The following is a 15334-nucleotide window of genomic DNA, read 5'->3' on the forward strand; positions in this document are numbered from 1 at the left end:
TCGTTTGTTTACAATATTTATTGTTCCAAATAACCCTATTACTCTGAAAATATATCAATGTATTTTCGTCAGAAAATAAATATCTTTTACTCTATGCTTGACATACAATTATTTAGTCCCAAATTTTTCCACATATGAAAACTAGCTTGGACCCAGAGGAGTAAATACTTCTAGATCATCAACACTAGAACTACCGACAATTATGGTGTATTTATTTGTACCATGGAAATTAAAACGATAGACACATGAAGAAATGTATAATGCAATGCAAATAAATTTGCAAAAATCTAGTCGAGTAAATCTGTAATAATTTTTGTTATAAATTACGAATGGATTATTTTGACCAGGTAGTTTTAGTGTTAAGGGTTAAATTCGATCGAATCGAGTGTCGATGTTTGGGCAATCCTCTGCAGAAGTTTCATTAGAGGGAGATAATTGTCAAAGCTGGTCGCTGAACCTCTCTGAACGCTACCGATCGCTTACGTAAAAGAGTACGTCGAGACGCGGAGGATCGTGTAACGCGAGTTCGCGTCGATAGCCATATTTGCTCCATAATCGAGTCGACCGGAAAGGGAACGAAGAGGGCGAGGTCGTCGGCTCGTGACGAGCGGTCGGGACGGTGGGTACTTGCAAAAAAGCAACGTTAATCAGACACTTCGTATCGCCTCTATTCAGCTCCCGGCGAGAGAAGTGATCTAGCTCGCAGCAGGTTCTTCGGGACAAAAAATCGATGAATGAACCTTCGCCGGGGCGGAGTCTCTCTCGGTTGTTCGCTTTGCTCGACCGAATTCTTCTCCGCGCGCGGTACGCGTGAACCTCGAACCCGCCGCTCGTTCGATTCGTAAATCGTTCCGCATGATTGACCGCCCTCGCGATACTTCGACGAACAATTAATGGATATTGTGCTTTCCGTTTTATCAAGGTTATATACTAGAAAATCGAACCAGAGATTGCGGCGCCGTTGAATGGGAGGGGCCGTTTCTACCAGGCATCCGAGCGCGATGTTGAAACACGCTGATTGTTAAAGGCACTGTGCTCCGTTTAATCTCTCGATCTATCTTCCAACGATTATTCCGCGAGTTTACATTGAATCGCGTTCGAGAATCAAGCCTGCTCGGAGATTGGCGTAACGTGCAAACGTTCCTGTCCAAATATTTCCCTTTGAATTGAAACTTTGGCGCGCGTCGTTAAAATTCTACGCCCGCCGAACACCACTTGGTCGCCATTTTCGAGTAGCGAAAATTCTTCTCCAGGTAATTATAATGACTTACTTATTAATACTAGCCTTCAAATGTTGCATGATAGGAGAAATATCACCGATATTATGTATGCAAATGAACTAGTCAAAGGTCGTATTTTTTATTTAACGATTATTCGTTTGTTTCCTTTGTATGTAAAAATATTTAAGAAATCACATTCTATCTTATTCTGAATGACTCTCAGAGTTGTATAAATAGAATGATTAAAAAAAAGAATAAATTGACTCGGTTTTGCATCAGTTCGTAAAAACAATATTTATATAGAATGTCTTAGCAATATGTTTGCTAAGTTTCAAATGATTACAAATAACTATAAGGTTTCATTTTTAAAATTCTCTTACATTCTTACCAATAAATAATGTTTCGTACAAAACTTGTGGTTATAGGTTCAGTTATGCTCCTCACTGTATAAAACGAACAAGTTCTCAGCGTCGCTCAGGAGCGTGGAAACAATTCGCCTCGCGTAAACACTACTCTTCGCAGCCCGTATCTCTCCGGGAGGATCAGACCACGCCATCATCGTCCCGAACAATTAAAACGATACAAACCCGAGAACGTAGGCTCTCCGGTAAGGTAGCGAACAAAGGATCGCAGAATCCCGCAGGATCGTTACCATCGTGCACGTATCCCACTGATGACGCACTTCCGGCCCCCGTGATAATTCCGGTGGATCGAGAAAGAGCTTCAGGATCCATCCGCCGTGACTCCGTGGCCCCGTGACGACCCCGAAGAGATGTTTGCTCTTGTTGCGGTGCGCGTACCGGAGAGACCGGCAGCCGGTAGGAAGAGAGGAGGCGAACGAAGATAAAGCAGACGAGGAAGGAGAGAAAGGAGACCGAACGGGGAACAAGAAAAACAGGAAGACGAGAGCCAGGAGAGGCGCAGGAGGATGGGCCTCGACCCGACGCCTAGCCTCCGAAGGAGCTCCGCCGAGTGGCAGGCCAGCCGATGGTAGCGGTTCGCTCATCATTGTAATTACTTCGCGAGGATGTACCAGTATATTGGATCATTATCGACCGCTCCATATCTACCACCTAGCCCATAAGTATAGACTTATGCTCCCGGGTGCCCCGTAACTGCCCCGCGGGCCTCAAACCTGCGTATATCTCGCGGCTACGAGGCCATCCTCGAGACGACCAACAGGAACGTAGAATACCCACTACACTTTTTCATCCAGAGTCCTATGCTAGAAACAAGGAATAGACCCAACTAGAAATCGTTGAAATTCTAACACTATTAACGTCGTTAATAATTGAATTGATCAAATCTGGACTCTGGTTGTGCCCACTCCATTTTTTCATCCTGAGTCTTATGTTAGAAACGAGGAATCAAGAACAGACCCAACTAGGAATCTTTGAAATTCTGACACTATTAACATCGTTAATAATTGAATCGATTAAACCTGTACTCTCGGAAGAAGCTCTGGCTGTAAGTGAGCAACGACAGGAATAAACTCCTCGATAACTCAGACTTAATCTCGTTAATAGTTAACGATTTACGACATCCTCCGTGTTCGCCTATCTCGTCCCTGTTTCAGGCCTCATTTGCATACATCAATGTACAAATCACCGGAGATGGATAAACGACTGGACGGCGTCGCAGGGGGAGAAAAAGTACATTCCGCCATTACCGTGTCGCGCTATAAATCACAGAAAAAAATTCCCCATTCATGCAAATCCGTATCATCCAGCTCCTGAGCATCGTTCAGCTTTATTTAGCCTCGGAGTTATTTCGAGTGACGATGGTTATTGCCCCACCCTATATATCGAAGGGAATATATACCCTCGTCGATGGAGTCACGTATGTCGACGATACGGGAGCACGTGCAAGGGTATTGGTGTCCACACCGTCGAATCTCGATCTTGGCACGTACGAGCTAACGACTCGTTGGTACGAGTCTCTGATCAAATAACAGCGACCCAAACAACTTTCTCAGAGGATCTACATCGCTGTCGAAAAGGCACGTTCGCGTGGATTTCTGTGCCCGCGGAGCGCGTGGATCGCGGAAGCTCGAATCGAACGCCTAACGATGGCTGACATTAGACGTGTAATTACACGGTGGGCTCCGGCCACTCGCCGGAACGTGGTTCGCGCATGATTCGTTAATGAACGATTCGCTATAATTATCGACGTTGGGTGATTTATGAAACGCGAGTGCAACTCGCTGGCGGGTCTTCTTCGTGGGCAATTTGCTCCGCCGGATCATTTTTGGGGCCGATTCGAACTGTCGGACGAGACGTGTACGTTCACCGCGAGTCTACTTTCCACGATGCTTCGCGAACAAAGTACCCGTCTTACTTATTTTCGTGACTGGAATAATCGCATAACTCTCCCGCGGAGGAATCTTTGTTCAGACTGGTTGGAAACCAGACTTCGCTAACCCCGTAATGAGTAATAACTTTGGCGATAATTAGTTCTATTTACCGTGATAAATCGAGACGAGAAGGTGGTAGTTTTGCTAGTAAATTCGTTAGCGAGACCGTTTCGATAATATTATATTAATTTGCGAAATATACTCCGCGCGTTTTCCATGTAAATTAGGCAGTCTATCGGATCGAAATTCGATTTATTTAAAAATAATAAAAGCGGTTGCACGGCTTTCAGTATTCCGTGTCTAATATCAGTCTGGAAGTCGTTCTACGTCGTAGAAACTGCCCTTCGGAATGCCGTAGAAATTCGATCGCGAGCTTGTCAACCCGGTCGACGCGACCGCGAAAAGAGAGATCGCTTCCGCTCGAACGATAATCATCGATACATCTCGATACGTCGCGGAGGATACGGGGCGCCTTCTTTGTCCGCGAGATCTATCGTACTCGACGTCCTCGTGTCGCAAGGATCTACGATTTTCAAGTTCTAATACGCTTCAGACTCCGTTCAAGTATAAGGAACGTTTCTAAGAAAAATACGTTAATATAAGTTATTATAGGTTCGTGTAGTTCGACTTTTTCGGATTGACGAGGGATAAAATTCATGACTGAAAAGATACCAAATATGTCAAAGTGCTAATCGCTGATTTCAATGAACTTTAGCAAAATATCTGACCATTATTTATTTTTATTGTTTATGTTTGAAGGGATGAAATTCATCCTCAAAATAAAAACAATGAAACGTATTTATTCTAACCTGTTGCAGACTATTAAAAATACTGGAAAGTTGTAAAGGGATTTTATATTTTATGGGGAATTGGTAAACATTGCATTTGTTTAAATCCTATGTTGAAAAATGAGCTTAACACTAGAACTACCGACAACTATGGTATAGTTAAAGAAATTTATAATGCAATGGAAATAAATGTTTATTCATTCTCTTCTGGAAATCTACGGTAAATTTTCCAAAATCCATGTCGAGTAACCTTTTTACAATTTTTATTAGAAATAACAAATAGGTCATTTTGACCACTATGATAGTTCTAGTGTTAAGAAGGATAAGTTCCATTATAAAACTCCTAATATATGACAGTGTGCGACAAAATGATAACACTCCCTGAAAATATACCGTTTTTAATTTGAAAAACCTTTTTCTATATTTTAGACAAATGTCATAAAAATAATTAAAATTGAATACAATGTAACGTGACCAGTTCCACGACTCACAGTCTGAAATTGAAAAAACTTTAGACCACACTATCTATCCGTGAAGACTACTGTTTACAATATGAACGAAAATTATACATTACACCAGAAATAATATTTTTCAACCACCTATAAAAATTTGTACCGAAATTACAAGATGTGTTATCCTTCTGGAGATTAAAATATCGCGATCAAGCTCCATGGAGTCGCTTCGAACTCCTAAGAAAAGCCATTCCCGGTGCAAGGCGTGCATAGAACGTCCTCGAAATCGATCATCGGATCCCCGAAGCGGAGATAACCCGGGCCAGCGACCGTTACCTCGAAGGAACGGCGAGCAGGACACTCGGGGCAGCAACCAGGATCGATCCAGGACGTGCAACGGGAGCCGTCGAGGCAACGGGAGCGTATCGAAAGATGCGCCGTCGATAATCCTTCAGCGTAGGTCGGCGTGCATCGTGCTCGGGCCTATCGAGCCGATGCACAAGCCGAGGCGAGGCAACTTGCTCGTCGAGGATCAGAAGCAACCAGCAGCAAGCAGCAGCAAGCAAGCAAGCAGCAGCAGCGGAGTAAGAAGAGGCAAAAGAGGTTGGAGAAGGAGGAGGAGGAGGAGGAGGAGGCAAGAGGGAGAGGAAGAGAAGTTATCTGGTCTGTTTCTCCATCCTTTCCTTAACCTCTGGCTCGCTTCCTCGGCCGCCTTCGACCTACGTGTAGATGCTCAGGTGTAAAACCGTTGATTGCCACGGCAGTATTTTCTCTTTGCACGGCACGATGGTAGCAGCGGTGGGCGTGCCGGGCACGACCGAAGGGAGACAGCCAAGGCCTCCTCTCATCGTGCTACCGCGATTATGTTTATTATACTTTGGCACACGCGTGTGCGTACGTGCGAGTACTTGCATCTGGCCGCATTATCGCGCCCGAACGTGACGCCAGGACTCCGCTGTTCTCGCGAACGCCACTGGCCACCCACCCCCACCGTCCCTTGGGCGCTTTCGATACAAATGGTTGTTAATTTGTAAGCCGGGGGTCACGCGGAAAACTCGCCGTAAAGCTAAATTTATAATGTGTCCGACGTGAATGGGGCCGCTGAGAAACTGATAAGTGAATAGGCCGAGTCTGGATTAGCCGACAACGAAAAGGGTGAGGTTAAACTGTCCCGACCCTTTTAAGGCGTGTATTCAATAATATTTTCCCCCGCGGTGTCCGTCTTGTTATTTTTTTTCTACGGTGAATGATATACGAGCAACGAATGTTCGGAATGCCTCTATGATAGAAAATAATACTCAACTCGAAAAGTGCTCTCGTAATCGGAAACGAGTACTTTTCGTTTGCCTTTGATTGCAGAAGAATCGATATTCCGGTCGGAGCATTATCGATGACGTTTGCGCGCATGCATCAGGTTGGAGACCGATATTCAGACGTCGAGGATGAGGAGGCTTAGAATTCCATCGAGGTGGAGCCTTGACATTTCGTGGCCTGGAATCGACCGGCATAATTGATCGGACTCCGAGGCTCCCATTCGACGAACGACAATGCTGTTCCATTGCGTCTGACACGCGAAACGCGGCCGCCGTTGACTTCGTGAACTGAATTCCTCCGCGACACCGGAACTGGAAGGACTTTCGAGGCCTCAGAGACCTGGTCGAGTCCACCAACGAACCAGATTCGGTGAAATTCAGAAACTGTGGTCTGGAAGCAGTTATTCTAGCTTCCGATGAAGCCAGTGCCAACTCGCCGTTGCTAGTCAATTACCGCCACGGGTAATTGTTACGTTTGAATCTTACGACTTGGACAGACATCGCTGACCGTAAAGCTACTGGTCTTTTTTTCGAAAAGCGTGCCACCGGATAATAATCGAGAACGTAAACACGTTTACGACTGAAATTTGCATATCTTTTTTTACCAAACTTGGTGTCGCGCATAAGTTTCAGGAACTCGAAGTGAACCAACGAAATTATGGCGTCCGATTTCTAAGATCAAAAGTGGCACGATGCGTAGCACTAATTCTGTTTACAGTCTCGACGAGAACGAGAGGTCGACTGTCCTGATCCTCGTCGAACGGTGCAACGTTTCGACGCGACGATTGTAAATAAACGCGACTCGGTGCGCAAGCACCACTTTCATAAATTGCAGGTGTCCCCGTGGATGTTACGCGGAGCCAAAAAGTTACAACTATCGTCGGGCAACTATCCCGCACGGCGTTTGCGTCCCTCAAACGTTCGACGGCGATACTTTCCATAAATTGAACGTCACGGCACACCGATAAATCCAGGGGCAGCTGTGATGCGAAAAAGAGGAAGAGGAGGGAAAAAATGTGACACGGCTACCACGGGAGGGAAACGTTCTAGCATACCTATCATTACCGCGGACCGTCGTGCAATTCGTTCTGGTTAAACGGACGTTCGGGCGCGGGCAAATGGTGGCTTGCTGGCCACGACAAACAAATGCCACAAGTGCTGCAATTTTATGTCGTTAACGACGGCCGGGCGTCGAGGTTGAAACGCGCGTGTGTGAACGTACCAATAACCGAGCGCGGCGCACTAAAAATTTTATAGTCGTCGCAGTTCACCGGGCTCGACGCGCGATGGGGAGAGGGGAGGATCGCGGTGGCGAAATCCTGTTTAACAAAGTAATGACTACAATTATTCTGCTTTACATCTGCCTCGCGAAGCCAGCCACGGTACACTCGCAAGGAAGACGATGCAATTTACTGCAGATAATCGTCGATCAGGAAGAGTTACAACTGCTGGATCGTCAGCTACCACGCTCACGTCGGGACCGTGCTTTTTTCAATGGTTGAGCGACTGTCAGAACACCGCATAAACAAATGTCCGTCGCTCGGTGCATCTCTACACTATTCCGGGAGAGGATACGCCAAGATACCGTTCGTTTCAAATGTTTTAAACGGTTGAAATAGATGTTCGACTTTAGAATCGAGAGTATCTTCTAAGATGAGATAAATTGTAAGGGGATCCTTGTAAAGTGGTTTTAATCCTTGACTTCGTAATGGCTTTAATTGGTCGTTATTCAATGGCGAACAATGGTCTGCTTATGATCATCGATGGTCAACAATAGAATTGACATGAGGGTGTTACAGGTGCAGTTGACGATCCAGAAATTACCAAGAGGTAGAATTAATTGAAATATTCTTTAGATGAAACAGTAAAATTAAGTGTCAATTTCGATGGTGCATCTCACAAAAGGTTATAAGTAGACCATTCGTGGAATGCTGATCACTACTGAACACTGATGACCACTAATGACCATTGATAACCAATGTTGACCACTGATGACCGTTGCAAAACACTGCAGACACTACTAACCACTGCTTGATAACCGCTTGTAACTATTTATCGACAAGTAGTACGTCCACTCACTGAGCCACCCACGTAACAAATGGAAGATAATAAATACAATATTCCTTTCCTTATAATTTTTAAACCACTACAGTCTCGAACCTCTACCAAAGTGCATACAACTCATGACCGACCCCTCTATAATATATCTGAAATTCGACAAAACTGGAGTGGAACACCCTTTACAGATTATTATCAAATCGAAGATGACAGTTTTTGTGCAAGAATTTCTAACAGACGACTGATTGAAAACGGGATTTAAATTTAGTGAAGTTGAAACAACGTATACAAGGTTTGGGACATCCCACGAGATGACCAGACCCGTCATCCAGAGGGTCAGTGGCAAAGGATGCTTGCGTGCAGCCAGGATATGTCGTCTTCCTCGTGAGATAACAAAGCATTCCTACCCTTGGTCGGCATGGGGCTCGACCGCATAGGAAAAGTTGCTCGCGTGGTTCGTGTCGTGGCTCGTTCGATTTACATAAACACGTACTCATTGATTGCCAGGCCAGATTGTCGACCGTTATTACTTCTACGACCGGTTAACTCCTCCGTAGGACCGCGAATAATCGTTAAACCCTAATCGTTTGGCTACGCGTCGACCACGACCCCGGCTCGAGATCGATACACCGTGATTTCAGGGTGTCGGAGCCACTTTATTTGGGATACGTGGCCCCGTTACGCGTAATTAGCCACTGCAAGGGGAATTTCATTGTCCCAAGACGATCGTTCGATCGGTCGATCGTTCTGCTTAGCACCTCTACGTGCCTCGTTTTGTGGTATCGCATCTCTTCCGTGCTTTATCGCGTGGTTTTAATCCGGAGAGATTCGAAACGGTAACGACACGGGGACAGAATTCTATCCGGACTCGTTCGAACGATTATATCTCGATTATATCAGTATTCTAGATTTTAAAAAATTAATTACTTAATTTGGCGAATTTTGAGGGGCATTAATCGGTATCAGGGGTCATTATTCGTTATGTCTTCATAAAAAGATTCGTTTGAAGAGCGAAAGAAATTGGGAAAATTTTCTCCGCGACGCAATAATTATTGCTTCGATTGCAACGTAAAGAGTGCAGTAAAGTAGATGGAAGGACGCTGAAAATAATAATAGTTTCGGTTTCGATTCGATGCACTCACCAAATTGGCACGCGTAGGGACCACCGCCATCGGGGAATCCGTTCTTCTCCGAACCTGAAACAGTACGAATACATCGTTAGATCGAGAAGTCGATAGCAGGTTAAATGCAGACGGATAAACGGCAGAATCGAACAAATGCAGATGCACGCACCACCCACGACGTAACCCTTTCCGTATACTGTCATTAAAGGGACCGCCCTAGATGTCGGAACCGACGATCCGAACCAAGTCAATGGAAAGATTTTAATCAAATCGATCGAGGATTCGAACCAGACCCGTGGGATCTACGATTCATTGTCTAATAATGAAGAGTGTGCGTCCGACGATACGTGTGCGCGCGTGCAATAGTATTGTTGCGCTGGAATCGGTGAGAAGCACACGAGAACCGTACAAATAAATAATTAATTAATTTTTCAATACGGCCAAGTACGTTGCAAATGATTTTAATAAACGTTTTTCAGACTCATTTGGAAAAATATGGAAAAATCCATATCGACAAATATATTTACAATCATGTTTCTGCAATTGACATATTTATTTACGAAATTAATTTATAAAAATATGAACTTACTAAATAGACGAAATCTCATAATAGAAATATTGTTCCATTACGATATTAGTGATCAAATGACAGAATGTAAGATCGTTTAAAAAAGAGGGATATTTCTCTAACAATAAGTGGTGTTTGAAAGTAGGGCGGCGCACTTGTAAAACAGAGGACGAAAAGTAGAAGGTACTGTTTGCATTCGGTTCGTATGTTCGACAATGCGGAACGCGCAAGGGAGGGGTAGCAATTCCAATCACTCGGGGATAGAACGCGTATCGATCGATCGATCGGCGAATACCACGTGCTCCGCGGCTGCAACTGTAGGTGGTGGTCGGGAGCACCACCCACGAAGTGGCTACTTAGCATGCAAGACCAGCTAGAAGGTAGCTACCAACCCATCTGACAAGGTTAACTAATACAGCTTCCCTGATCGCGCGTCCTCTCGCACGCGAGTGCTCTCTTGATTAGAAGTACGTTGATAAATCAACTGAGGGGAGGCTGCCTGTCGACAGCCGAGCAGGAAGCGGAGGAAAGTAACCAGAAGAGAAAAAAGTCGTTCGACGAACAGACGGGGGAATGAAAATGAAAGAACAACTTTATACCAATTGGAGTTCTAGCGCAACTGGAATGTACTTTTCAATTAATACGCAAAAGTTTTTAAAGAACTAGTCCTTGATAGCAATTGTCATAGTCTAAGAATATTTAGGAAATAAAATTTGAAAAATCTTCTCAATGAAATTTATTTATAATGGTTATCGAACGTGCAGGGGTTGTTGACTTTTATTCCGTATTCTAGCAATTTTGTATATTCTGAAGTACGAAAGCATCATATCGTCTGGCCGTGTTCGTACTCGAAATAAAACGAAATGCTCTTTACAAGGAAGGCAGACATCTGAACAGAAAGTGAAAGAAGTCCTGTAACGATCCCTCCGCTGTCTACCATGTACAGCTACCGCGACACGATAATTAAATCAATACAGTCGGCAATGGAAGAGATGTTGCGGAACGGTTTAATTGGTCTCCGAGTACGACTATGCATTATTCCAGACTCCGCGGCAGACCGGGTACGTCGAGTCACGTCAAAACGTTCAAAAGGAGAAAAATTCGCAGCAGGGCCACTGCTACCGTAGCTTTCCTGAGTTCGAGAACTTTTTTTCTGGCGTCCATACGTTCAAGCGAATTGGAAGCCGCCGGTTCAGCGGACGCCCAGCATGAGGTGGCTTCGCGCGAGAACGACGGCAATGAAATTGCGCGATTACTCGTTTTCTCAGTGTTTCAACGTCAGCGGTCGTTGGATGAACGACGTATTAAGTCGTAAATGCATGATTTAGGACTCTGGGGGAAATACATTTCGAGGACGGTGAAAATACCCGTTTCAGAGACCGCGATTAACAAAGAATCGACCTTTAACTTCGATACGTTGCTCCGAATGGGGAAAGTTGAATATTTATGGGTTACAGATTTCAAGATGCAACTCTGAAATTTTTGTTAAAATCATAAATCTAATAATTCGGAAGGGCAAATATTAAAGTGTTCTCGAGGATGTATTTTTTCGAGATATTCAGATGTTTGAAATTTTGTCGAGCTTACCTCCGTACTCTTCAGGCAGGAAATGGAAGCCCCAATCGAGACTGAACATTTCACTGTTCTCTCCAATCGATGGTTCTTTAACATTAATTGTTCGTAGCTGATCTTGGTACGATCACAGGTCACCACAAATTCCGTAGGAACTCATAACTTGCACAAACTCAAGTCACTTGATTCTAGTTGTTCAATACCATTATAAATAACTCTAAATTGGTAGTTAGTCAATTGGTAACCTTCGATAATTGCAAAGATTATAAAGAAATATTTCTACTGTCTATAGTGAACATGTAGTTAGAGGGTAGGATTCTTCAACACGTATATTCTGAATTTTCATATTCTGTTTAGAAGAGGAGCTACATCAGAGCAATACATAATAAAATTAAGTAGCTTTCATTTTGTATGAAATAAAGTAAACAGTAAAGTAGCGTATTTTAACCATCGCCTAGCTGACTCTATTTGGATCCATATTTTAAAAATTACAAAGATTATAAAGAAATATGTCTACTAGTGTCTATACTGAACACGTAGTTAGGGGGTAGGATTCTTCAACACATATAATCAGAATTTTCATATTCTGTGTAAATCAGAATGATACATAAAATTGAACCCTCGACTAGCTGACACTCAATTGTATTCCAGATAAGGATTTCCTCTCGATCAAGCTATTTAAGGGTTGCTTGTTAAGAGTGTCCTTTACGATACATTACGATACATTACAAAATCGTAAAATAGTAATAAAAATATCACTAAAAACTCCGTCGTATACGTCATCGAATATACAAGCATCGGGAAATTCGCGACATTTCGGCGACCAGGAAACGTTTCACGGACAGATCGGAATAATCGTCCGCCGCGGAGGAAAGCCAGCCAGGATTCCGGTCGTTCCCGGCACCACGGAGACCATAGATTACTGTTTTATAACACCGAGATGAAACTATCTCTATGGTAGGCTAGGCCAGGCTAGGCGCGGCCACGCTGCTGGCCGACAAAAAGACGGAAAGGAACGAAAAACCGGCGCAGATTTCCCTCTGTGCTCCCTTCTGCTTCGGGATCCCGGGTACCATTGGCGGTTTCCTTCGTCTGCGTTCCTTTATCACGATGGTTTTGCCACTTTGCCGCTAGAAAGGAACGCGCACTTACCCGCGGCTCATAAAACACGTCGTAACCGTACTATTTCGCGCGATCCTTCCCGATAGTCTGCTTTGTATACCACCGTTTGCCACGCAGACGAGGCGTGTCGTCGTTTTACCCCCCTCTCGGTTGGTCCGGCTACTGTTTTTCGCATTCACGCGGGTACGCTGTAATGGGGCCCGCGTATTCTATCTCCTATTCAATCCATCGGATTAGATGTTTTCAGGAACCGTGCGGTCGAGGGAAACGCTCCGCCGTTTAAATTCGACGCGGTGAACCGCTTCGCCGCCTCCTCCAGCGGGGACGACCTTCGTCGATGAATTTTGCAACCGGTCGAGAAGGGGGCAAAAACCGCTTCAAATTACGAAAGTTATCCCTCCGTGTGTTCGTTACTATTTTCTGGCAGCCAACGAACCGTGCTAGACTCGCAGAAAACGATACGAGCGGATGCAAGGAATCTTTTTATTCCGTATCAAAGGCTCTTGCGGATACGATGGATAGTTAAAATCAATATTTATCCAAGTTTTTATGCCCGTAATTATTATACGTTGCAGTTCATCGTTGTCGTGGCACGAGAAAACTCGGTTCAACCAAGATTGCGAATTTAACCCTTAACCGAGACTAAAATGAATAGCCCTACTCGCTCAAAACGTCGCGTGTGATCGATCGTGGCAATCGTACATCACGTTCGTTCTATTATTGGAGACGCGTAACGTGGATAAATTGCGTAAAATAAGTTGAATTTATCGCGGTCGTGCCAATTTATTAGAAAATAAATATCGCGTAAATGCAGTCGTTTGTTTACTCGAGCAGGACTTCGACCAATTATAATTTCTTCGATGTTTTCGTTAAACTTTGTTGTAATATTTTGTAAATAATATAATATGCTACGATACAAAATTCCTAGCTCTAAACCAGTCGAAGCGTGTAACGAACGATTCTCACATTTCTCTATACCACTTGACCATGAAGACGTAAATCGCACGATCGCTGCGCCGATCATTCTTTATCCTTTAAACTATGACTCAGAAACGTGTACAGTTACGAAGGCGTAACGTAACAGTTCTGGACGAGAAAAACTGAGGAATTTCGAAAGAAGTCATGCAAACCAGGCGGCAACACCTTTCGGAAAGAGAGTAAAAAAATATTAGAACGGGGCAACAGTGAATCGTAAAATTCCAGGCTAAATCAATTCGCGTCTTTCGAAGCGTGACTCGAATAGTATAATTCCAGTAATTAAGATCCGAGAAAAAGGAAGTTGATGCTCCGAAGTCGTTTCTGAATTCGCGTTCGCTTCTATGTAATCAGTTTGAACGGTGCTTTTTAAATTTTATACCTTCGCGGATAATTTCTTTCGCGAAAATGGATACAGGATTTGGGTTATGGTGATTTTGGTAATTTTGGCAAGAGTCGAGCTTCCCGTGGCAAACTATTTGGTACGAAAGAGGCAACCGAAGGAGTCGTGAATGAAGATGCGCGTGATGGATGGAGGATGCGTGGTCTTCTCGGTGGACCAAAAGAAACAGAGAAGCGAGAAGGACGAGCACGTGGCGTGGGAGTACGCGGGGATGGAGCGAAGGGAACGAAGGAGCACGCGTTGTGGGCGGACCTCGAGGAGGTGGTGGAAGTTCAGGAGGCGGCGTTGGTAGGGGCCACCTCGATAAAACCAGAACTACGAAGGTGAGGCGATTCGAACTTCCTCCAGAACCGCTCGCGAAGATTTTCCTCTTTCTCGCTTGACACACCCAACCAAATTTCGCAATCTTTACCTTCTCCGGAACATCGAAATTACCTTTGAAACTTCCAATTCGGCGTTTGCAAGTAATCTGAACGCTTCGAGACGTTTACTTGGAATTTTAAAATAACAAATTAAAGCCCGTTCTTCTCTAAAAAAGGATCCTCTAAAGTCGATGAAGCGTACTCTTTCGGATCGAATCATTGAAGGATGAAATGAATTATTCGCAAGAACCATCGCGCCTCTGTAAACACTAAAACACTGTTTTACCAGTAAATGCTTCGCGATTCTTTGTGGCGAATCTCTGCAAAATTGTCCTCTTTGAAAGACATTGTTTCGAAGAAAACAATTAGAAAAAACCTCGATATTGAAGTCGATAACAACTAAATACGAATTTTCTTGAAGCCGCCAATTAGCCCGATCGTTAAAAGATCGAATCGCGGTGGTTCTCGCGTAATTATCGCCTTCAGAGTCTCGGACGTTTGATTTCTCCATAGGATCGCCTCGGTGATTTCCACTTCTTTTTCAAAGAGAACCTCCTCGACAAGGCGACGTAACAAACCTATCTTCTAATCACTTTCTCCGGCTGCCCTTTGGAGACCGGATCTGCATAGAGCCGCGGTTGATTGCTCGTAATTAGCGACGCGTGGCCCGCGCCCACGTCGGGTCAACATCGTCAAGGTAGACGAGGAGGACGATCCTTGCTAACGAACCGTAGTCTAAGGTCGTTCACGAGCCACGCGTAAGCCTACGATACCTACGCACCTACGCACCCACACACTCCCGGGCTCTCTTCTCGGGTAATCAACGTGACGATTCACTCTGCGATCAATGTGGCCAATGTTTCACGTCTGGTCGCTCGGTGACGCTGATTTCCTACACCGCGGACAAATTTACGATGCTGCCTCTCGCCTGGAACGACCTATTGCATTCTCAGTATTTGCAAACATTTTTTAACGCGTCAAAGACTGGATATTTCTATCAAATCCCTGAATTATTCAATTTTTA

This window comes from Colletes gigas, unplaced genomic scaffold, assembly GCF_013123115.1.
Source record: "Colletes gigas isolate AHSC1104 unplaced genomic scaffold, ASM1312311v1 Colletes_gigas_Sc00021, whole genome shotgun sequence".
NCBI classification, from domain to species: domain Eukaryota; kingdom Metazoa; phylum Arthropoda; class Insecta; order Hymenoptera; family Colletidae; genus Colletes; species Colletes gigas.